We start from the raw sequence: 25075 nt of genomic DNA, 5'->3' as shown, positions 1-25075 counted from the left end.
GCCTTGTGTTGTGGAAACACAGGCCTTTGATCCCAGCTCTCTGGAGCCAGAGGCAGACAGATCTGTGTGAATTCCAGGTCAGCCTGGTCAACATAAGGATTATCAAAATACCCAGTGCTAAAAATGGAACCCTGTGGGGTAGGGAGGTGGCAGAGGGCAAGGGATGACAAACAAAAAAGGACACTTGCAAAAAAGTCTCACAAATTAGTTGGCGGGTTTAAACATTTGTTTTGTAAGAAGGAACCAAACTGAAGCCTTTTGAATAGAGCTTCCATTTTGAATAGGGGTCAAATAAAGTTTAAGTTCCTAAAGACCTCCCTGGGTACTGCAAAGGTCAGGAACTTTGGGAAGGTCTTGGAACACTTGCTCCTCTTGGAAGGGAGAGGCTAACATTTCTCAGACCACAGGGTGGGAACAGACCTGCAGGTGGGGACACATTCTGCAGGACAGACAGTTGCCCACCTTCAGACGAGTTTGCCATTTTGCTGAGACATTAGCTACACCTTCTCCTCCCCTCCTGGACTCATGTTGTCTTTGATTATCATGGAGTCATTAACGTTAAGTTAAGAGGAGGACATTCCTCGAAATAGGAATGAAAAAATATGTACAGTGTTATACAAACAAGCATTACTGACACTTGTGGAGGCCCACGCCTGCTAGTCCTGTCCCAGAGGCAGGAACAATGCCTGTCATGCCGGATCTGGCAAATCCTGATGGGTGGGAATATGTAACTGTAACTTGGCACAGATGTTGATTGTTTCAGGCTTAAAATTTTTCTGTGATATTCTGGCTTGGAGTCGCTTTTCAGCTCCCAAGTTCTGTGGCCTGAGCAGTAGCAGCCTGAGTACAATAGACTTTCGTCATCTACTTGTGGATGGACGTCCCAAGAAGAGGTCAGCTCCCAAGTCTGTGTTGCTATCCCCTACTGGTAAGTATCTGCTGCCTAATTCAATATCTTGCTTTTTATCTTGCTTTGCTTGGGTTGTTTTGAATGTTCAGCCCCCAATACTTTGATTTTCAAGACAGGATTTCTCTGTGTAGCTTTGGCTGTCCTGGAACTTGCTCTTTTACATCAGGCTGTCCTCAAACTCAGAGATGCCCTGTGCGTCCTGAGTGCTGGGATTAAAGGTGTTTCAGGATTTGTAAAGATTTTAATTCCCTATTCTAATAAACATAAATTTCATCGTGTTTGACAGAGGAGACACATATTTACTGTTTCTTACTACGGGGTCCTCGTGGTTGATTGATGGGCCTCTGTACCTACACAAACACTTAGCAACCCTCCTGCTGACCTCAGCAAATGGTACTTTCCTTGCTAGTGATTTTAGGCACCTTCTGGACCCGCCCCCACCATCCTATAGGGCAAGCAGCCTGGCTTCTCAGGCCCACCTATTGGGCATGCCTATGACTTCAGAAAGATAACCAATGGTTATCAGCTGGGATCTACTAGACTCTGCCAAAGCGCGATCTGGAAACCTCTTGAGTGCTGCTGTGCTAGTGGATTACCAGTGTGTGTGTCCCCTGTGTCCCTGGGTGGGTGAGACATTCCCGGCGGTTGGAGGCTGGAGTCAGAGTGTTACCTGCCTACCTTTTTCCAGGATCTAAGCAACTGCAGGACTTCAACTTGCCCTCACCCCTTTAGAGTTCAGGGAAGAGTCACCTCTTTCGGGCTGGGCTTCACACTCAAGTAAGAGGTAGGAGAACCTGGACTGACTCCAAAGTGGTGGCACATATATGAAAGATCCCTGAAAGCAGGAGGACAAGGCAGCAGGATGGGGACAGTTACAGGTCACTGGGATCCGCAGCCAGGGGTGCGGTATGTGTGTGTGTGCATTGGCAGTGAAGGCTTCAGCCTTCTCTCTCTGCCTCACCCTCCCTTTCCCTCACTCCCTCTTGCTCTCTCCCTCTCCTTTCCCCCTCTCCTCCCTCTATTTCCTCTCTCCCCTCCTTTCCTGGGCTTACTCTCCACCTCTCCTTCTCCTGCAGTCCTTCTTTTTCTCCGTCTCCCTTTTTCCTTTCCCTTCCATGACCCCCCCACAACTTTCTTGATGCCCTTTCCCCTCTGTTATATACCCTTACTCTGCCACCCTCCCCCAGTCTCTGATAGGGTGATTCTCTTGTGTACTAAGTGGGCCTCAAAGTTGCTATGGAGTGGAGGGTGACTTTGAACTCCTGCCTCCTTGTCTACCTCCCACAGACTAGGGTTGCTATTGAGCATCACCAGACCCGTTTTTCCTCTCTCTTTCCTTAGGTACTGGCCAGATGGAGCCCAGCACCTCAACCAGGTGAGTGCTTTGCCAAAGTTTCCAGAAGAAAGAAAATGGGACTCAGGTGACTAGTAAGCAGGGCAAGAGGAGCATTGGCTCATGGATCTAAAATGCTATTTTCCCTATGGAAGACCACAGCTGAGGTTGTGAGCTCAGTGAATGAGGAAGGGGAGCTGTTGTGGACCCCTAACTCTTCCTAGTCTCTGAGACGAGGCCATCTCTTCCATCTATTCAGGAAGCATTTCACCAGCAATGACTTTGAAATCGGGCATCCTCTGGGCAGGGGGAAATTTGGGCGTGTGTACTTGGCTCCGCTCAAGGAAAATCATTTCATTGTGGCCCTGAAGTTCCTCTTCAAGTCTGAGATAGAGAAGGAGGGATTGGAGCACCAACTCCACGGAAGTGGAGATCCAGGCACACCTACAGTAAGCCTGACCTATGTGGAACTCAGAGCTGGACTTCTCCAGCGCCTGCTTCCCTCTTGCTGCCCTTGACCTCCGAACTCAGTCTTCATGACTCCCAAATAAGCATTTTGTTTTCTACCTGAAGACTCTTCTCTGTAACTTATTCCAGTTAGGACAATTTTCTCCTGGTATTGGACACACCAGTTTCAAGTGTACACACATGTGCAGGTCAGAGGTCAACCTCCAGTGTTGCTCCTCAGGTGATGCACATCTTTTTTAAAAAGGTATTCCTTTGTCCGGAGCCCCTGAGAAGCAAAGGCATGTGGATCACTGGGTGTGAGGCCAGCCTGATGGTTCCCATGGAGTTCCAGGTCAACCAGAGTTACACAGTGAAATTATGCCCCGAAGTAATTGGTTTTATCTTATACCTACTTATTTTTTGTTTATTTTAGTTTTGGGTTTTGGTTATTTGGAGACAGGGTTTCTCTGTGTAGCCATGGCTATCTTGGAATTTGCTCTGTAGTTCTAGTAGGCTGCTCTTGAACTCCCAGATTTGCCTGCGTCTGCCTTTGGAGTGCTGAGATTAAAGTCTTGCACTGCTCAGCAATTTATTTATTTATTTATTTATTTATTTTAAGTTACGGGGAGTAATGGCACATGGGCTACATTTCAGTCACAGGACACATGTGGAGGACAACTTGCAGGAATTATTTCCTCTCTTCCACATACAGATTCTGGGAGTGGTACTCGGGTTAGCAAACTTGGCAACAAATGTCTCTGTTTGCTGTGCTATCTTGCCTGCCTTGACTCTTCCCTCCTTCCTCCTTCAGACACCCGAACATCCTTCGCCTGTACAACTACTTCTACGATGACACTCGGATATACTTAATTCTGGAGTATGCTCCAGGAGGCAAGCTCTATAAGGAGCTTCAGAGATATCAGAAGTTGGCCCAGCAGCATACAGCCACGGTGATGGAGTTCTGGGACCAAGGATGCATGCAGTGTTGACAGTGACTGATTGTAGCTGCCAATATCCCCTTCCCAACTCTTTTTAACTTACTCTTTTGTGTAGTAGTGTGGGATGTGAGATGGGGGAGCATACAGGCCATAGTGGGCACATATAGAAGTCATGAGACAACTTGGAGAAGAGTCTGTTTTCTCCTTTCACCTTTATGTTGCTTCCAGGGATGAAACTCAGGTCACCAGGCATGTACAGCAAGCTCTCTTACCCACTGAGACATCTTGCTAGCCTTCATCTCTTTTTGTTCTGAGTTGCAGGAAATCTTGCTAGATAGCCCAGGCTAGCCCAGGCTTCCCTGAAATCTCCAGGATGATGCCTGGCTCATGGTGCTGTATTTTCCTTCCTGAGGCAGAGTCTTTTCTAAACAGCTCAGAGTGACTTGGAATTCGTGTATAGCCCAGGTTGAACTTGAAATTGCAGCCTTGTAACTCCTTCGAAGACAGGTTACCCAGCTTTGGACTGTTTGTTTCCATGAGGGTTGTTTGTTTGTTTGTTTGTATGGTTTTGGTTTTTAGGTGTGCTTAGATGGAACTTTTTGGTCTAGTTATTCTCTAGTGTATTTATGGCCTTGGGTTGATCCCAGTGTAGCCACAGAATATTATTATTGATAGATTTTTTTTTTTTTAGAGACAGGTTCTTTCACTTCTTGTCTCACCTGGAACAATATATATACACAGGCTGGCCTCAAATTCACAGAAATACTCTTGCCTCTGCTTCCCCAGTGCTGGCTACCACACCTGGAGTCTTTCTTATCAAGCATTAGATTCTAACTGGGGCTGGAGAAACAGCTCATTGGGTAAGGATGCTTGCTGCCCAGGCTGAACACCAGCATCCTGGGACCCACATGGTTGAAGGAGAGATAAAACCCAGAAGGTTGTCCTTGTACCTATCCATGCACTTATTCACATATATAGGCACAGAAAAACAAATAAATGCAATGAAAATAGTATATAAAAAGTCCAACTCTACTAGATAGAAAATGAAACCATAAACATACATTGGAAAGCTAGCTGGGCATAGCATTGCTGGCCTGTAATTCCAGAACTTTGAAGGCTGGGGCAGAAGGCTCAGGAGTTCAAGGTTAGCTTGGTCTACATATCAAGTTTCAGGCCATAAGGTTACATAGTGCAACCTTATCTCATAAAAGTAAAAAAAAAAAAAAGGTACCTAATAATTGTAGGGCACTTTAAGAAAAGCCCTAGCACTCACTATCCATGCAGCATCAGTTGGCTTTGCTGGACAATAAAATCTCTGACTCCTGTAGCCTTCCCTCTGATCCTTTAGGGGGAATGTTCTGACTGGCTCAGCTGTAGCCTCCCCCAGCCTTGAGTAGGCTGGCTCTGACCTTGCTGCAACTGTGAACTAGACCACCTGGGGTGGAGCCTTCCCATCTAGATAGCTCTATTGTTCTGTCACCTACAGCTGCTCTTTTTCAAGAAGCAGCTACAGCTGGGAGGCTGAACCTGTCTTCCTGAGAGAGCTGACAACCTGTGAACTTGGCAACCTAATGCTAATAGCTCTGACAGACTAGTGTTAACAACTTAGCAACAAAGCATTAAGAAGCCTGGCATAGCAGAGGATGGGCCACTCCCCTTTATAAGCACAGACTCTTAGTAAACATTGGGCCTTGATCAGAAACCTGCCTTGGTCTCTTTACTTATTTCATGTTCTCTCCTATACAGCTCTGGCCTCCCACTCAGGAACTCAGCTAGTGTGGCCACAGGGGTTACAGGGTCAGAAGGCACCACTCCAGGTGGTCTCATTCACAGTGGCAGCAAGTTCTGTGACAGCCTACTCAAGGCTGGGGGAGGATACACTCAGCACAGCTTCTGTGTCTGGCTCCTGTTCTGAAAGTCTATGGGGGGGAATCTGCTATGTAAGGACAGGCAGATCTCATGAGTTTAAGGCTGACCTGGGCCAGACAGTGAAGGCCCTCTTTTAAAAAGAACAAAGAGGCAAGTGGTGGTGACTGAGGCCTTTACTCCCTGAGCTACAGAGAGAGTTCCAGGGTAGTAAGAGCTACAGAGAGAAACCCTGCCTGAAAACAAGAAAAACAAGGTCGATAGACAGTAAGGCATCACTCTAAAATTGTCCTCTATGCTCCCCATTGCTGTGTGTACACACACAAAGAGACAATAGAATTATTGTTGAAAAAATGAGATTCAATTGCAATGATAAAATTCATAATGTCTGTTCTACCTCACAGGGAAGCCATGAAAGTCTTCCCCTCACCAGACTGCTTTTGTTCTCACAGATAATACAGGAGTTGTCAGATGCCCTGACCTACTGCCATGAGAAGAAGGTGATTCACATGGACATCAAGCCAGAGAATCTCCTGCTGGGCCTCAATGGTGAGGTGAAGATCTCAGACTTTGGGTGGTCTGTGCATTCCCCTTCTCTCAGATAGGTTGGATGGGGTGGAGGTGGGACACTCACACTAGTGAGGCATTTCCCAAGTGAATTCATCTCACATGGAAGGCCAAGATACAAACTGGGCCTTGGGGGTAAAAAGCACCATTTCCAAATATACACTTTTAAAATGCACTTGCAAATTAAAAGAATTGGGTGGGTGGGGTGATGAACTCAGTAGATAAGAACAGGTCCTTTGTTATCAGAAAACCTGAATTTAAATGAAAAGAACCTGCAAATACCTGGCCATGACTCTGGATTAATTTAACCCCTGCCTTGAGTGATGGAGACAGGCAGATCCTAAAAGCTGGCCAGCCTCTGGCAGAAATGACTGGGTTATGTCCATTGAGAGACCTTGCCTTAAAGGAATATAGTGGGGAGCTTAATAAAGACACTGAATGTAGTCCTCTGTCTTTGTTAGTGTGTGTCTGTAGGCATGTACACACACACACACACACACCACAAATAGAGCTTTGCTTTCCTAGTCTTTATAGGTGTTTGCCTTTGCCAGTAAGATTCCATGTAAAATTAGCAACCATCCTAGGAATGAATTTCTCCATGTCGATGAGCTACATTTCCTTGGTTCTTCTTCAGACACACACCATCTTTATGTACATCATAAATCTTCCTCAGACGAAAGGATAGACCATCTAGAGACTGCCATACCCACGGATCCACCCCATAATCATCCTCCAAACGCTGACACCATTGCATACACCAGCAAGATTTTGCTGAAAGGACCCTGATATAGCTGTCTCTTGTGAGGCTATTCCGGGGCCTGGTAAACACTGAAGTGGAGGCTCGCAGTCAGCTGTTGGATGGATCACAGGGCCCATAATGGAGGAGCTAGAGAAAGTACCCAAGGAGCTAAAGGGATCTGCAACCCTATAGGTGGAACAACAATATGAACTAACCAGTACCTCCAGAGCTCGTGTCTCTAGCTGCATATATATTAGAAGATGGCCTAGTCGGCCATTATTGGGAAGAGAGGCCCCTTGATCTTGCAAACTTTATATGCCTCAGTACAGGGGAACGCCAAGGCCAAGAAATGGGAGTGGGTAGGGGGGGAAGGGGGGAGTGTATGGGGGACTTTTGGGATAGCATCTGAAATGTAAATGAAGAAAATACCTAATTAAAAAAATAAATATGAAAAAGAATCTTCCTCAGTCACTGACTCTTCAGTCCACCAGGCTGTCTTCAGACTTACAGCAATCCTGTGATGTTATGCTACAGGTGATATGCTACTCCATGTTTTAAAACATGAGATTACTGTATCTTCCCTTATAGTATTTACTTTTTCTGAGTTGGTTAAGTTTTTTTTAATTTTTATCTTCTATATATGGATGTTTTGCCTGCATCTAGGACTTGTGCACCATTTTTCATGCCTGTTCTCTTGGAAGCCAGAAGAGGGCATCAATTGGTTGTAAGCAGCCACATGGATGCTTGAAAATCTATCCAGGGTCTTTTAGAAGAACAGCTAGTGCTCTTAACCACTGAGTCATCTCTCTAGCCCTGCCTTGTCTGACTGGTTGTGGATTCATTCTAGTGTCAAACACAATGCTCTACCTGTTGCAACCTTCCCAATGCCAGAATTAAGAGATGTGAGCTATTACTATATCCATCTGCTTTCCATGAATGTTAAAAAGCAAACCTGTGTTTATTCTCATGTGTGTGTGCAGGCACACATGTGCCATGAGGAGGGTGGGCGTGTAAGAGGACACATTCAAGAAAGTCCCTCACCTTCCACCTTATTTGAGACAAGGTCTTTTGTTTGGTCTTTCATAGTTGCCTAGCTGGTCTAAAGACTTTCTATGATTCTCCCCTGCTTCCCATCTCACTATAGAAGTTCTAGGACTATAGTCAGGGACTCAGTTTTATGTAGGTTCTGGGGGATAGAACTCAGGTCCTCAGGAATTCCCCTTGCAAGTGCTTTGCCTGCTGACTCACCTCCTATAGCCCCTCTGAATCTTGAACCATATTAACAGTTGGTGTTTATGAACAGTTCCCCTTGCCTCAGGCATGCACAGGAGTGGACCCTTCAGGATGTCCCTGTGTCTCCCATTTCCTTGGAAGCTGAACAGGGAAGATTTCGCTTCTTCTGTTTTTTTTTTTTTTTCTTTTTGAGACAGGGTTTCTCTGTGTGGCTCTGGCTGTCCTGGAACTCAATTTGTAGACCAGGCTGGCCTTGATCTCAGAAATCTGCCTGCCTCTGCCTCCCAAGTACTGGTATTAAAGGCATGGACCACCACTGCCTGTTTTTTGTCGTTGTTTTTTCTTTTGTGTGTGTGTGTGTGTGTGTGTGTGTGTGTGTGTGTGTGTGATTTCCCTTCTTCTGAGCCTATGCACAGCCCAACCTTCTGTGTTCTGTTCTAGGAGAAAGACAATGTGTGGGACTCTGGACTACTTGCCCCTGGAATGATAGAGCAGAAACCGTACAATGAGATGGTTGATCTGTGGTGCATTGGGGTGCTCTGCATTGAGCTGCTGGTGGGGAAGCCACCCTTTGAGAGCAGCACCTCCAGTGAGACATATAGACATATCTGCCAGGTATGGTGTGCACACATGCGTGTGTGTACACACACACACACACAAACACACACACACACACACACACACACACACACACACACACATGCATAACATTCACCAGGAAGCCAGACAGTGATGGCTCCTGGGTGGGGCTTTGGGGATTGGAGTGTATACAAAAGATTATCTGCTAGTAGCCAAAAGTGTGCCATGAGGAGACTTATAGCACAGGGAGAAGATTACCCAAAGAGAATAACTAGATTCTATTCTTCTTCCCCTGGCTCATTAGGTGGATTTTAAGTTTCCTTCATCAGTGCCTGCAGGAGCCCAGGACATGATCTCCAAGCTTCTTAGTCACCATTCTTCAGAGCAGCTGAGCCCGGCCCAGGTCCTGAAGCACCCCTGGGTCAGGGAACACTCTCGAAGGGTGCTGCCTCCCTGTGTTCATGGGGCTTCCTGAGCCCTGTCCGTCTCTATCCCTATGTATTTCTTCAGGAAGCTCTCCAGGCTCTGTTTGTTAGTGCATGTGGATTGCTTGTTTTCTCTTTTATGAAGTGATGTTAATTAAAACTGATTACTTTAGCATCAATCTTCTTGCTTGAGTGAGTTAGTGTGTAGATTGAATTGAAAAGTTTGTCTTACATGAGTGATAGAGGTGGAGGCCAGAATACCATATCAGGTGGCTTCCTCTAGTGCTCTGCATCTCATATTCTGAGAGGAAAGATCTGTGAACTGAACATGAAATCACCAAGTTGGCTTGACTGGCTGGTAAATAAAACACAGTGATCCTCCTATGTCCAGCTCCCCAGTGCCAAGATCACAGAAGCACTAAAGTATGCCCAGCTTGTACCTGGTTGCTGGGGATCAAACTCAGTCCCCGTGCTTCTGCACATGGATAGAGGCACACCCATGCTTACACACACATAAAATAACCACTAAATGAAAAGGAAGTTGGTACATAAGGAGAGATGATGTATGTGTAGAACTGGGGGTCCTCTCTAGAGCACTCAGTTTACCAGCTTTACATTTGCCCTGGTTTTGGGCCAACCTTCCAGACATATAACACTCCAATCTACATTCTATACAGAAAGAATGTCAGTCTCACCCAGGCCTGAACCCTCCTGCGCTGTGTGCATTGTTATTTGATGGATCTGAAGCCAGGCCTGGTCACCCATGCCTACAATCTTAAGTATTCAGGAGGCTCAAGCAGGAGAAGTTCAGTTCAAGGCCAACCTGGCCAATTTAGTGAGATTGTCTCAAATTAAAACAATTTCAAGTAATAACAACACCACTCCTGGGCATATACCCAGAAGATGCTCCAACATATAATAAGGACACATGCTACACTATGTTCATAGCAGCCTTATTTATAATAGCCAGAAGCTGGAAAGAACCCAGATGTCCCTCAATGGAAGCATGGATACGGAAAGTGTGGTACATATACACACTACTACTCAGCTATTAAAAATGATGAATTTGTGAGAATTTTAGGCAAATGGATAAACCTAGAAAGTATCCTGTGTGAGGTAACCCAATCAGAAAAAAACACACATGGTATGTACTCACTGATATGTGGATATTAGCCCAGAAGCTCAGAATACCCAAGGTACAATTCACAAACCACATGAAACGCAACAAAGAAGGAAGACCAAAGTGTGGATATTTCCATCCTTCTTAGAAGGGGGAGCAAAATACCCATGGGAGGAATTACAAAGTGTGGAGTAGAGACTGAAGGAATGACCAACCAGAGACTGCCCCACCTGGGGATCCATAAACCCAGCCACTATTGTGGATGCCAAGAAGTGCTTGCTGACAGAAGCCTGTTATAGCTGTCTCCTGAGAGACTCTACCAGTGCCTGACAACTACAGAACTGGAGGCTCTCAGCCAACCATTGGACTGAGCACAGGGTCCCCAATGGAGGAGCTAGAGAAAGGACCCAAGGAGTCTGAAGCCCCATAGGAGGAAGAACAATATGAACTAACCAGTACCCCCAGAGCTCCCAGGGTGTAAACCACCAACCAAAGAGTACATATGGTGTCACTCATGGCTCCAGGTGCATATGTAGCAGAGGATGGCCTTGTCGGTCATCAGTGGGAGGAGAGGTCCTTGGTCCTGATAAGGCTCTATGCCCCAGTGTAGGGGAATGCCAGGGCCAGGAAGTGGGAGTGGATGGGTTGGTGAGCAGGGGGAGGGGGAAGAGGATAGATGGTTTTCAGAGGTGAAACAAGGAAAGGGGATAACATTTGAAATGTAAAAAAAAAAAATCCAATAAAACAAAAGAGAAATAACAACAACAATGATAATAATAAATAGTAATAGGTATGTCTAAGCCATGATGCTAGGTCTGGGACCTTATTTTAGATAAAGAGTAAGAAAACCTCTTCTCTATGGGAAGGGAGTGATCCGTTTGTAAGCAGAGAAAGAACTATGTTACCCAGAATGTATAGAGCACAAGAGTCTTGTGGCTTGCTCTGCAAATGAAATGCTAATGCCTGTGGCTCTACTGGCTCCATGCTGTGATGTCATCCTTGTGCTACTCTTCAGTTCACATCCAGTTTGGGAATCTTAACTGCATATCTGTTTATCCTGCAGTGAGCAGGAAGGGTGCACAAGCAAAACCTAAACACTGCAGTGAACTGAGCTGTGCTCTGTGACCTGGGCATGACAGCCAGCTGCAAAGTCACCTGCCCCGGGCAAGGAGATATGGGTTTCTAAGGAACTCACAGAATTCCTGGCTCTGCTGCCTGCATGGTAGCAGGATGGCGTCCTCCCTAGTGGGCACCAGGCTTGTGGGTTTTCGGAGACTTTTGATGCTTCCTTAAGTTTTGGAGAGCCTGCCAATCAAGAGTGCCTCTAGGTTAGTCTTTATAATTGTGTTTGCTTAGGAAAAGTGGATCTGCCTGGCCACCCAGTTCATCCCGAGTCTTTTTGTTTGTTTGTTTGTTTGTTTTGTTTTGTTTTTCGAGACAGGGTTTCTCTGTGTAGCCCTGGCTGTCCTGGAACTCACTTTGTAGACCAGGCTGGCCTTGAACTCAGAAATCCACCTGCGTCTGCCTCTGGGGTGCTGGGATTAAAGGCATGTGCCACCATGCCCTGCTTATCCCTTGTTTTAGTCTTAGGTTTCAAAGCTGGGACAAAAAGCTTAAGTGTCTACTAAACAGAACAAAGTAGACCCGCCGCTGGGGTGTTTAAGCAACCTTATATAGGTCACCAAGAGTTCTTGGCTGGTATACTTAGCCCCCCCCTACCTTAAACTCCCTCAGCTCTGGAAAGGGGTTGCTCTGCCCCGAGCTGTTCCCTTTACAATCTAACCAGTTTGGTTATCTCAGCTGTTTTGGGCCTCTTGGCTGCTGCACCTTTCCCCTCCCCCTCCTCGCTCTCTCTTCTTCTGCTCCTCTTCTCACATGGCTCAGGGTCATGTCCACTCTGGACTCTCCCAGGTGTTTCTGTCTCTAGCTGTGCTCTCCCACTTATCTATGGTAAACTTTCTCTTCCACCATACCTACAAGCAGTCATGTCCTTTCCCTTTATTTCTTACTTTTCCCCTTCAGTTTGTACCTGAGAGGGTCCTTTATGCACTGGAGGCCATACCTAAGAAAGTAGGAGCCCACTCCCTAATATGTACCAACCTGCCTCCTTTTCTATAACTAACATTTTGGAATTGTGTCTGCTCTAAGTCGATCTAAAGGAACCCAGGTGACTCTTTCCTAGAAATAATCTAGAAGCCCAAAGATAACTTCTGTGACAATGGGCAACAATCATCTAGGATTTGGTTTAATAACTGGGTCCTGTTTGTTGCCATTTCTGCTTCTAATAAAGGACTCACATAGCCCTCACTGTCCAGCATTGCCACTCTGCTAGTTAGCCCTCCTACAGCTTCCTCAGGCCAGAAAGTCAGGCCTCTGGTAGGTATTTAAGAGATTGAAGACTGAAATAAAGCTCCAGGCTAAGGACTTTCATCAATTCATATCAGACAGGATCTGTTAAGTATTGAATTCTTCCTGGCTGACTTCTTAGGCTCTTGATTCACTACTATTCAGGTGTACCAATCTGACCCAACATTTCCTTTGCTTTTCCAGCTTTGATCTTTGAGGTTTACTCTGCCTCAGTCTTCAGATCTCTGCAAGACCATTCTATGTCACACTTCTACTCAGATGCCACTTTTAAAAACGCTGTTTTAAGTTTGGGGCTGGAGAGATAGCTCAGTGGTCAGAAGCACTTGTTTCAATTCCCAACACCCATAGGGAAGCTGACAACTGGAACTCCAGTTTCAAGAGATCTGACACCCTCACACAGACACACATGCAGACAACACACCAATGCACATAAAATGAAAGAATTTAAAATATTAAAAACTTAACAATTTATGTGTGTTAAGTGTTTGTGGGTCTATTCACATGCAAGCAATGGCTCAAGTGTTGAAGTCGTGGGACAGCTTTCAGGAATTGGTCCTGTCCTACCTTTTGTTTGTTTATTAAAGATTTATTTATTATTATATGTAAGTAGACTGTAGCTGTCTTTAGACACACCAGAAAAGGCCATCAGATCTCATTACGGATGGTTGTGAGCCACCATGTGATTGCTGGGATTTGAACTCAGGACCTTTGGAAGAGCAGTCTTACCCACTGAGCCATCTCACCAGCCCCCCTCCTACTTTCATATGGTTTCTGGGGATCAAACTCAGGTGGTCCGGCTTGAGGGAAGTTCTTTTACTCTCTGAACCATCTTACTTGCCCAAGTAGCACTCCTTTTATTTATTTCTGTAATCCCAGTACTGGAGAGGCAGAGGCAGGAAGATCAGAGTTCAAGGTCAGCCCTGGCTACATAGCAAGTTTGAGACCAGCTTGGACTACTTATGACCTTAACAAAAATGAGCAACTTGCAGACATCTTCTAGCCTCAAGTCACTGACCTGTACATAGGTATCAGGCATATTTACCATAGACTGTATTAATTAACAGAAGCCAGACAAGTTAAACGTTATATGATTCATCTTTCAGAAAGCTCATCTCTATTCCATGGGTATTTTTATACCCATTGTTACCTTTTTCTATTTGTTTTGTTTTGTTTTGTTTTGTTTTGTTTTGTTTTCCTTCCTCATAGCTGTTGCCCATAGCGTGACAATTACTGTGTTCTCTGGAAATGGAGGCTCAGAGATGAAGTGAGGTACCTAATGTTGCACAGCTGTTGAGTGGTAGTTTCAGGAGCTTGGATTGAAACTCTAGGCTTCTTGACTTCAGACCCAGGCGTTTGGCAGCATTCAGCAAGGGCAGGAAACTAACTGGACCAGTGAAGCTCAAGAAATGATGTTTTTAAGGTTTTGGTCCCATCATCATTATTTTGTCATGCCTATGACACCTGAGATAGATCCTCTCTCACAGCCCACGTTTTGACTTTGCTGTTAGTTACTTTCTAAGAGCTCCTGTTTAGGAGGCATCTGCCCTTCACACTGATATATTATGCCCTGCCTTAGCTTTGTTTCCTATGTGATAAGATTCCCTGACAGAAGCATTGAGGGGAAAAAGGGGTTTGCTTGTCTCACAAATCCAGATTCATCACAGCAGGGAAGTCATTGTAGCAGAGCCCATGAGAGCTGGTTACAGCATGTTTGGGGTCAGAAACACCAAGAACAATAGTTGCATGCATGCATGCTTATGCTTCCCTAGTTTTCTGTTTGCTTGTTTGGTTTGAGGCAGGGTCTCACCAAGTAGCCCTCTCAGGCCTGAAACTCACAGAGACCCATCTAGCTCTGCTTCTGGAAGTGCAGGGGTTAAAGGTGTAAGCTGCCACACCCAGGACTTTCATTCATTCTAAGGTTACACATATTCATCTAATTAGTGACTGTAAGTATGGGTTTGCATTTGGAGTCCCAAAGACAACTTTGGGAGTTGAGTTCTTGCCTTTTCCTTGGTAAGGTCCCCTAATAGAATTCAAGTTGTGGGCTGGCGAGATGGCTTAGTGGTTAAGAGCACCCGACTGCTCTTCTGAAGGTCCAGAGTTCAAATCCCAGCAACCACATGGTGGCTCACAACCATCCATAATGAGATCTGACGCCCTCTTCTGGAGTGTCTGAAGATAGCTACAGTGTACTTACATATAATAAATAAATAAATCTTTAAAAAAAAAAAAAAAAAAAAAAAAAAAAGAATTCAAGTTGTAAAGCTTGGTCCCAAGTGCCTTTGCCCTCTGAGCCAACTCAATGACTCCACTTTTCCTTTTTTATACATTCTGGTACTCACACCCAGGAATGGTATCAACTACTTTTAGGTTGGGTCTTCCACCTTAACATAACCAAGATTATCAACATAATCTCACTGATGTGCCCACAGGTCAACCTGTTCTAGGTAGTCCCTTACCGGGACTATCTTCCTAGGTGATTCTGGATTGTTTCAAGTTGTCAATTAAAACTAGCCATTACATGCTCCAAACAACCTGTCTCTTCCCTTGTGGCCCATGAAACAGCATAGCCTTCAGGATGTGCTGTGTAGTTTGGGCATTAATCTCTGTATTTTTAGGCAAAACCTGAGGCCAGTGCTAATATGTTTAGTGACTTTTCAGGTGGCTTTCACCTTTGAGGATGTGGCTCTTACCCAAAAGGAATCCAGGCAGCTGGCTCTAGCTCAGGGGACCCTGTACTGGGAGGTGATACTGGAAACCCTTGGGCTTCTGGTCTCTCTGGATAGTCTTGCTAGCTCCCCAGTTCAGGGAATGGGTCATTGGCTGCTCTCATTTCACCCTCTGGTCCAGGCCTTGATGCTTAAGAGGTCCTCTGAGCTTATCTTCTTTTCTTCCCACTGCTTCAAGCACTTTCTAGACCCATCTCTTCCTGTGTTATTTATTTTTAGGCTCCCAGGATAATGTAGAGAAGACGACCATGGAAGAAGAAGGGTGTTTTGTAGAACCCAGAGGTGAGATTTCCAGATTCTTTAGCTAGTCTTCCCCTTTGCCCAGCCCTGCCCCCAATATGTTTTTATTCTTTTAGTCATGTCTATGTGTGCAGGATTATGTGCAAACTCCATGGCCCGAAGAGTTCAGAAAAAAAATTTTTGGTGATACTTAATTCTGTATGCACAATAAAGCCTAAGGCATGACTCCATTGAAACTCTTTGTAAAGTACAAGTGACCTCTTCCTTAAAGATAAGTTCTATAGATTAATTGGGACAGCAGGCTCAGCCCAAACAACTAACTATAAGGGTTTGAGTGAGGGTGGCACTATAGAGGGAGATAAATGCTCAGAGTCTGGGGAGTCAGGTGTGACCATACAAATGGCACCTGCCATTTAACCAGCTGCACTCCCAGGCTTCTGGGTAGAAAATATGTTCTGGAACCCTTCCTCTGAAGAGTTAACCCTGCTTGTTTAACATTTCTGGTTTCCCCGAAGGCTTACCTGTATCATGAGGATCTCCCATCTCTTACATCTGTGAGTGTGTCTGTGCATCAGTATGTGTGTGAGTACAGGTGATTGAGAAGGCCAGATGTGCCACATCCCCTGCAGTTGAAATTGCTGGAGATTGTGAGCCTCCTGACATGGTGCTAAGGATCAAACTCAGGTCCTTTGGAAGAGCAGTCCATACTCTTCACCACAGAGCCATCTCTCCTGTAGTGAGTAGCGCTTTTACCTATTAAGCCCTCACTTTGCTCCGTCCCCCACATTTATTTTTTTGCCAGATGTAGTGATACTTTTGTGTTAGTCCTTGACAGGCCGAGGGAGGAGGATTGTGAATGGAAGGCCAGTTTCAGTTAAGAGAGATCTTATTTTGTTTGTTTTCTGTTTTTATCACATTTGTAGTAGTAAAAATGAGTTCAGCCCTTACTGTCAGTGGTCTCTGCTTTTTTGCAAGTTTGTTTTTCTAAAGAGGCTTATGTGGGGGTTTTCTCTCCTTTTTAAACTGTTTTGGGATAAACATGATTATATTTATATTTTATGCCAAGGAGGGTGGCATTTGTGCTATGGCATGTGTATATGAGTCTGTTTTCTCTGCCTACTGTGTGGAGCCAGTCTATTTACTTGCTGAGCTATCTTGCTGGCCCTCTGGGGAACTTTTGAGCAGCAAATTCCATCTATGAGCTTGGTCTCTCTGAAGTTTGTTTCCTAGTTTATCTAATTCTTTTAACAGGTAGCTACTTCTCACGGGTCTAGATGCTGAGAAATCCACAGTCAGGGTTAGGTAGGGTCTATGTGCTAAGGCCTTTTACTTCGAACTCTATGTTTTCGCACTCTATGCTCTATGCTTGTGTGGAGGTGACCTGGGGATGGTGTGAGAACATTCTGAATAGCATCCACATTTAGACTGTGACTTGCAAGGACACTGATAAACGTTGCTGAGCATGTAAACAAACACTTGGGCTGATGAAAATGCATGGTCCCCTGATTTGGATAGTGGTTGTGTGTTGGAAACTTATTGCACAGCAGGGTGGTACTGAAGGCTTAGGGCTGGCAGGCCTGCTTACCATTTTCCTAGGAGTTTGGAGAGATGGCTTAGTTGTTAAAAGCATTGGCTGTTCTTTCAGAGGACCCAGGTCCAAATCCAAATACCAACATGGAAGCCAACAACCGTCTGTGGCTCTAGTTCCCTGGGATCTGATGCCCTCTTGTAGCCTCTGAGGGCAACAGGCACACAAAAAGGGAACAGACATACATGCAGGCAAAACAGCCATATACATAAAATAAAATAATAAATCTTTTTAAAAATTATAGAGCCTTACAAACTAATAGTAACCTGAGTGCTAACTCTAGGTTGGACCCATGTGTATGTGGAAGGAGAGAAGAAAAAGTTATTCAAAGTGCTGTCCTTTCCAGGGGTTAAAGTATTCAACAGCATAGTTCTAGCATAGCCTTAGTTACAGTGGGTTACAGAAAATCAGTACTGACTGAGTGTGCTGATTCACACCTGTCTATAACCTTGAGGCCATCCTAGTAAATTAAGGAAGAGAGTGGGAACAGAGGATAGGAAAGTGTGTGTGTGTGTGTGTGTGTGTTTGTGTGTCTTGGGGAGGTCAGTATAGGGGAGTGAGTGCAGGAAAGCCTTGCCTTGAAAGTGAGCTAAATAGACTTGACTTCTATTTTTTTGCAAAGACTTGATTTTCTATCTCATGGCCATCCTTGAACAGTTGAGGGTGACCTTCAGTTCTTTATTATCTTGCTCCCATCTTCCAAGTGCTAGGATTGTAGTGTATGGCTGTTTTTTTTTAAATATATATTTATTTATTTTATGTATGTGAGTACACTGTAGGTGTACAGATGGTTGTGAGCCTTCATGTGGTTGTTGGGAATTGAATTTTTAGGACCTCTGCTCCCTCTGGTCAACACTGCTTGCTCTGGTTGGCCCTGCTTGTTCAGTCCCTGACTGCTCTGGCGCAAAGATTTCTTTATTATTATACATAAGTACACTGTAGCTGACTTCAAATGCACCAGAAGAGGGAGGGCATCAGATCTCATTATGGGTAGTTGTGAGCCACCATGTGGTTGCTGGGATTTGAACTTAGTCAGTGCTCTTACCAGTTGAGCCATTTCGCCAGTCCTATAGCTATGTTTGTGTGTGAGTGTGCCCATTTGTGCTGGGATGCATAGAGCTCAGAGGACAGCTTGCAAGAGTCACTTTTCCCTACCACTTATCCTGGGGATCAAGGGCTGGCTTGGAGGCAAGGCTGGCTTGTATACATGCCCTGCTTTTATTTTTTTATTTTTTTTTATTTTTTTGAGGGGTATGTTATTGTTTGTTTTGAAATAGAGCCACAGTATTGACTACAATGACTTTGAACTCAGAGATCCACTTTCGTATGTTCCTGAGTTCTGGAAATAAAGGAGTGTTCCACTACACCAAGTATAGTTTGTTATTGTGCATTTTGTTTTTATTTATTTATTTATTTATTTAACACAAGGTCTAACATTATAGCCCAGGCTGGCTTTGAACTTATGATGTAACCCACCTTGGCTTCAGACTTGAGGCAATGCAGCCTATTTGCCTCAGCCTCCCAGATACCAGGTGTCTTAGTTATGGTTTCTATTGCTATGATGGAACACCATGACCAAAACAACATGGGGAAGAAAGGGTTTATTTGGCTTACACTTCCACATCATAGTTCATCATCGAAAGCTGTCAGGATAGGAACCCAAACAGGGCAGGAATCTAGAGGCAGGAGCCGAGGCCATGAAGGGCGCTGCTTACTGGTTTCCACCTCTTGGCTTGCTCAGCCTATTTCTTATAGAATCAGTACCAGGGTTGACACCACCCATAATCACTAATCATCCATTAGACACTAATTAGGAAAATGCCCTATAGGCTTGTTTGCCTTCAGCCCAGTCTTATGGAGGCATTTTCTCAGTTAAGATTCCCTTCAGTTCAAAGGTTCTAGCTCAAAGGAGTTCTCAAGCTGTGGGTCAGGCCCTTTCAGGGGGTTGAACAACCCTTTGACAAGGGTTGTCGAAGACCATCAGAAAACACAGATACTTAATTATGATTTATAAGAGTAGCAAAATTACAGTTAGGAAGTAGCAATAAAAATAATTTTATGGCTGGGGTGTGGTCACCAAACATGAGGAACTGTATTAAAGGGTGACAAGATTAGAGGTTGAGAGCCACTGCTCTAGCTTGTGTCAAGTTGATATAAACTAGCCAGCACACTGCTGTTATAGGGGCTAGCTGTCCTGTTTCTTTTCTATGTTTGGTTTTGTGACACTATGTAACTTTGGCTAGCCTAGAACTCACTATGCAGACCAGACTGGCCTTGATCTGATAGATATCTACCTGTCTCTGCCTCCTGAGTGCTGGGATCAAAAGTGTGTGTCAATAAGCCACACTCTGAATTTTTATTATTACTATATTACCCAGCCTTAAGTCTTTCTTCATAGCACAGGAACATGAAGTAATACTCATTCCTTGTTTGAATGGAAATCTTTGATGTTTTAAATATGCAAGTTTTACTCCTAAATTCTTCCTTAAATATTCTTCAGCCATAATGTGACCTAAAATACAGATTACTTTTTTCCCCCTTAGATGTCCTATAAATACAGGTTATAAAAGTGTCTTAGTTAGGGTTTCTATTACTGTGATAAAACACCATGACCAAAATCAATGTGGGCAGGAAAGCATTCGTCTTCTAGGTAGGTAACTGACTGTCATCAGAGGAAGCCAAGGTGGGAACTCAAGACAGGAATCTGGAAGCAGGAACTGAAGCAGAGGCCATGAAGGAAAGTTGTTGTTCCTTATGGCTTGCTCAACCTGCTTATACAACACAGAACCACCTGCTCAGTGGTGGAGGCAGCACCACCCAGAGTGGGCTGGAACCTCATCACTAGTTAAAAAATACCCCACTGGGGTGGAGGTGAAGCATGCTTTTAACCCCAGGGAGGCAGGGGCAGGTGGATCTCTGAGTTCAAGGTCAGCCTGGTCTATAGAGAGTTAGTTCCTGGACAGGCACACAGAGAAATTATGTCTCAATAAAACATAAATAAAGCTTACTCACTACAAGTCAACTTGCTAGGGTTTTTTCTTTCCTCTATTGAGGTTCCTCTTCCAAAATATGTCTAGGTCCGTGTCAAGTTGACAAAAATTAAGAACCATTAAAATACTGTTTCCCACCCCACTCCAGTGCAAGGGTAAGCAAACACTCCAGCCCTGAGCTGTGTGTCCCAGTCCCTCTTTTTTTTTTTTTAAGATGTATGTATGTATGTATGTATGTATGTATGTATGTATGTATGTATGTATGTATTTGAGTACACTGTAGCTGTACAGATGGTTGTGAGCCCTCTTGTGGTTGTAGGAAATGGAATTTTTAGGACCTCTGCTCCCTACGACGGGCCCTGCTCCCTCTCCAGCCTAAAGATTTCTTTATTATTATACATAAGTACACTATAGCGGATCTCAGAAGCACCAGAAGAGCACGTCCGATCTCATTATGGATATTGTGAATCACCATGTGGTTGCTGGGATTCGAACTCAGGACCTTCAAAAGAGCAGTCAGTGCTCTTACCTGCTGAGCCGTCTCACTAGACCCCAGTCCCTCTCTTTTATTCAAACCAAGGTCTTACTACATCTCTCAGACAGCCTTGGCCTTGCTCAGCCTCTCGTAGCTAGATTATAGTCTTGTCTCACTAGGCACACCTTTTACAGTTTTTGACATACTCTTAAGGAAAAGTTACTTAAGTTTCCAAGTCTCACATGTTAATTTTGTGTGTATTGCTTAGAGCAGCTTCATTCCAAGATCAAATTCTGGTCTTGAAATCCCAGATGATATTGAGGGTCTTTATTTAAAAAAAAAAAAAGTCCATGTGTCTACACGCTCTTCTTGAAGGGTATCCTGTTACTAAACTCGAGCTGATATATCAACTGGAGCATGGGCAGGAGCTGTGGCCAGGGAAGCAGCACCTTTCCCCAAGCATCTGTTCAGGTAAGCACAGTGGTCAGGGCTGTTGGCCTTGCGAGCTCCTCTTATATTTTAAGGAGATGAGGCATGTCCTTAAATGTAGCAGGTAGGTGGTATGTGAGAATGTATGTGTATTAAGAGTAGGGGACTTCCTGCTACTCCCTGAGGTATTTTTCTTACTCAGTGTTGGAATCCATCAGTTGCATTAATCAATGTGATAGTGATTTGTAGTCTGTTGATGTGCTGCTTCACATTAAGCTTTGAATACTGGGCCAGACTTGCATTCTGGGACTAGCCATAGAGTATACAAACAAAATGGATGGCTCTATTTCTTAGAAATACGCACAGAAAGAAATGAAGATTTGATCATTACTTTATGAATCTGTCGCTTTACAATATCAACATCATCAGAAATAGGGGCATTCCATTCAGATTCAAATTTCAGTAGCAGGAAATAAATATCAAAACATCATTACTGGCCCTTAATACAAAACCTCTACCCCACCTAAAACTCCCTCCCTGCCCCACCTACGAAGCCACCCCTACTCCACTGAGAGCCTTTGTTTCACTGCTGCTGCCTTCTATACATACATACCAGCATCCTGTGGCCTTCTGGAAGGCTGAGTCTGCAGGCTGAAACAGCTGAAGAATGACCTTGCCAAGGGTGCTGCAAATCTGTCCCCGCTCTCCTTTTCTACCATACAACCTTCCTCAAGAATCCTGTCTTTCAACAGGAGAGACAGATTTTCCAAAAAATAATCCTTACAAAGTAGAGTGGGTTAGTTCTCATTACTCCAAGTTAGGGTGTTTTGGTTTAAAATGTCTGGTGGGGACAGGAAACCTCGAAGGGAATACATTTAAAAATAGTGGACACAGGGAAGGGGATGAGAGCTGTTGTCTAAGAGCTTCTATGCAAAAATAACAATAAAGAGAAAAAGAAAAAAAAAAGTCTTCTCAATGGTGCTGAGGGTTCTAATGATGAAATGAAGGAGGAAGTGATGGGCAGTTTTATTGCTGCCCTGCCCTGCATGGCTTAGCTGACCTCCATAGGGAGTTTCTTCCTGCTGGGGCTCTTCAGGCTTGGACTCTGAGCTGGAGTCTGAACCCCCATCGAAGACGGAGATGGTGCCACCATGTTGTCTGAGGAGGGGTAGTTGGTCTGCAGTTGGGCACTTGATCTTGCTTTCTCCAGTGCACGGACTTGTTGCTCCAGAAGAGCATCCTGCCTCTTGATGTCATCAATGTCTTGCTGGTGCGTATGGTTTTTCCTTTGCATATATTGGATATACTCTGTTGCTTTGCCTAGGATTTGAGCCCGGGATGCCATTCTCTCCTTGGAGTAATGTGACTGAGCTCCGCAAACGGTTAAAGCTGTCTTTGATGTGGTCCCAAAGTTTTCGTTCCATTGCATTATGATGAGCCTTCTTGTCAGCTTTGCTCTCTACCTTGATGTCATCGTAATCACTGACTTCCTAAGGCCCAGGGAGTGGCCACTGCAGCAGTGGCCAGGGAGGGGAGGTGTGGAGGGAAGCAGGAAGTCATTGACAACAAACAAGCAGAGTAGTGAGCGTGCACACCCACACACCCCACAGGCGATAACCACCTCACTGTTTCTATACTTTTTAGTGTCTTTATTTATTTTTCTTTTTGTACATGAGTACAGTGTGATGGACATACCAGGAAAGGGCACCAGATCTCATTATCTATGGTAGTGAGCCACCATGTGGTTGCTGGGAAAAGAACCCGGAACTTCTGGAAAAACAGCAAGTGCCCTGAACTGCTGAGCCATCTCTCCAGTCTGTTATCAGTGTCTTACTTTGCATTTGGCTGGTTTTTCTTTCTGTTTAGTTTTGAGACAGCCTTACATATGCCATCCTGTCTTCCTTTCCTGATGACTTTGAACTCCTTATTTGCCCCACAGATTGATTTTTACACCGTTCATTCCCATGTTAAGTTTACAGTACCAAAGAAGGATTGGGGTGGGGGGCAGGGGCGGGTGATAGATGTATACTCAAAGTCATGATGGTTTTCTGGTATTTTGTTTTTCTCAATATTTGAATTGAACGTTACCTGCAAGCATAGAAGTCTGCAGTGAACTGACCTAACTAGAGATTAGCATATTGTTCACAGCTGTATTCGGTTTTTTGTTTTGTTTTATTTATTTATTTATTTATTTATTTATTTATTTATCGAGACAGGGTTTTTCTGTATAGCCCTGGCTGTCCTGGAACTCACTTTGTAGACCAGGCTGACCTCAAAGTCAGAAATCTGCCTGCCTCTGCCTCCCAAGTGCTGGGATTAAAGGCGTGTGCCACCAAGCACTATAACAGATGTATTCTTTAGGGAAGGATTGTACCTAAAACTTCTCATCTCCCCATGTCCCTGAATGTTGTGTTTTCAAGGAAAGTGGTATCTCCCCAGGTCTCTCTCCCTCTGTTCCTGAACACACACTCCTGTTTGACTCACTTCTCCATCTTTCATATTGTCACTGCTTAGTAAATTTACCACCCTCCCTTCCGGATATGTAGTCTCCCCTCCCCCAGCCTGAAACCTGCTTGCTCAGGGGTGGAGCTTCCTGCTCATTCGTTCTGCCACGCCCACTGCTGGAACCTGCGGAGCCACACATGTGCACCTTTCTACTGGACCAGAGATTATTCGGCGGGAATCGGGTCCCCTCCCCCTTCCTTCATAACTAGTGTCGCAACAATAAAATTTGAGCTTTGATCAGAATAACTGTCTTGGCTACATTTCTTTCTCTCGCCACCTAGCCCCTCTTCTCTTCCAGGTTTCCAAAATGCCTTTCCAGGCTAGAACCCATGTTGTGGTCTGCTGGCCAGACACAACAATTGGCGAACCAATGCGGGACTGAGAAACGACAAAGGATTTTTGGAAGAGACACTGCTGGTTTGGAGCTCCATAAAATAAAGAATAAAGGAAATTCATACCGGAGAAGGTATGGGCTAAGCTGAGACAGCGTTAAACCCGAGCGCTGGTTCACTTAGGTTCAGCAGTGAGGAGCTGGGTAATAGGCGGTAGGCCGTAGCTCTCTGAAGCTACATGAGGCATGAGAAAAGAAAGGGTTTATTAAAAGGAATAGGCGGATTGCCCCAGTTAATAAAAAATGCATCATAAGGGAGGAAAATGTCCCAAAAAGCAGAGAGAAATTTCTCTCTGGGCCTTATAGCAGGAGTACTCTGTTCCCTTTTGTGTCTTGTCTAATGTCTGGTGCACCAATCTGTTCTCGTGTTCAATTCATGTATGTTCATGTCCAGTCTGTATGAATGAATGTTCTATGTTTTATGTTAGATAATAAAGATGGTATAAAAAACTTTATCTGCAAAGCCGAGAGCTGCCACGTGTTTCAGCCAGGAATCAGACACATGGCAGGAGGGCCCCTGCTGGAAAAACTGTTCGTTTTAAGAAATAAGGGCGAGTGCACAGCCTCTTAGTTTCGGAGTAAAAAAAAAGCTAATAAATGGTTCATGATTAATGTGTTTGACAATGGTAAAGTGCTTTTTATTCTATGATTGTAGCTACAAAAATTATTATTCTCTGATTGGTCTAAATGTAACTGCTTCATTTGGTTCCTTTTTATTGGTAATGTGCTCTGAGTGTTTTCACAAACAGCTCATAAGTTGTTGGTTAAGAATAATAATTGTTACATTGCTACAGATGGTTAGTGTTAAATTTGATAATTCAAGTTTAGAGTCCTTCCGACACGTGGCATAAAGCAGGCCAAGAGGCTGGGTCTCTAAAGATATTTCTAGTTTAGGTAATAATTAATGTGGTTCGTATCCTAAATAGTAAAACTTAAGATAAGATTTAAAGCAATGCCTCTTTATTAAAGCATTAAAGCTTGCTTTAATAGGTATTCATAGGTATTGTTTGGCAGCCAAACTTCGTAATATGATAGTAATGCTTCTAATATTGATTTTAAAAATAATAAATTGTTTTAAACTTGGGTTTTGCTTTCCCAAGGTTATAGGTATTATCCTAATCTTGCACAAAAAACTTAAAAATTATGGTTAAAACTGCCATTGTTCCATTGACTGCAGCTTGCAGTTTGATTTCAAATTTAAGAT

General features: G+C 44.3%; 2 pseudogenes; one reads left to right on the top strand and one right to left on the bottom strand.

Annotated features, from left to right (window-relative positions):
* Window positions 1–1425: 1425 nt before the first annotated feature.
* On the top strand, window positions 1426–9087 carry Gm45598 (annotated as a pseudogene).
* A 12939-nt stretch (window positions 9088–22026) lies between these two features.
* Window positions 22027–23474, bottom strand: Gm45596 (annotated as a pseudogene).
* Window positions 23475–25075: the final 1601 nt, after the last annotated feature.

Source organism: Mus musculus, chromosome 7 (genome assembly GCF_000001635.26).
Source record: "Mus musculus strain C57BL/6J chromosome 7, GRCm38.p6 C57BL/6J".
NCBI lineage: Eukaryota > Metazoa > Chordata > Mammalia > Rodentia > Muridae > Mus > Mus musculus.
The sequence above is the reverse complement of the archived record's forward strand: the minus strand, read 5'-3'. Positions and strand labels throughout refer to the sequence as shown.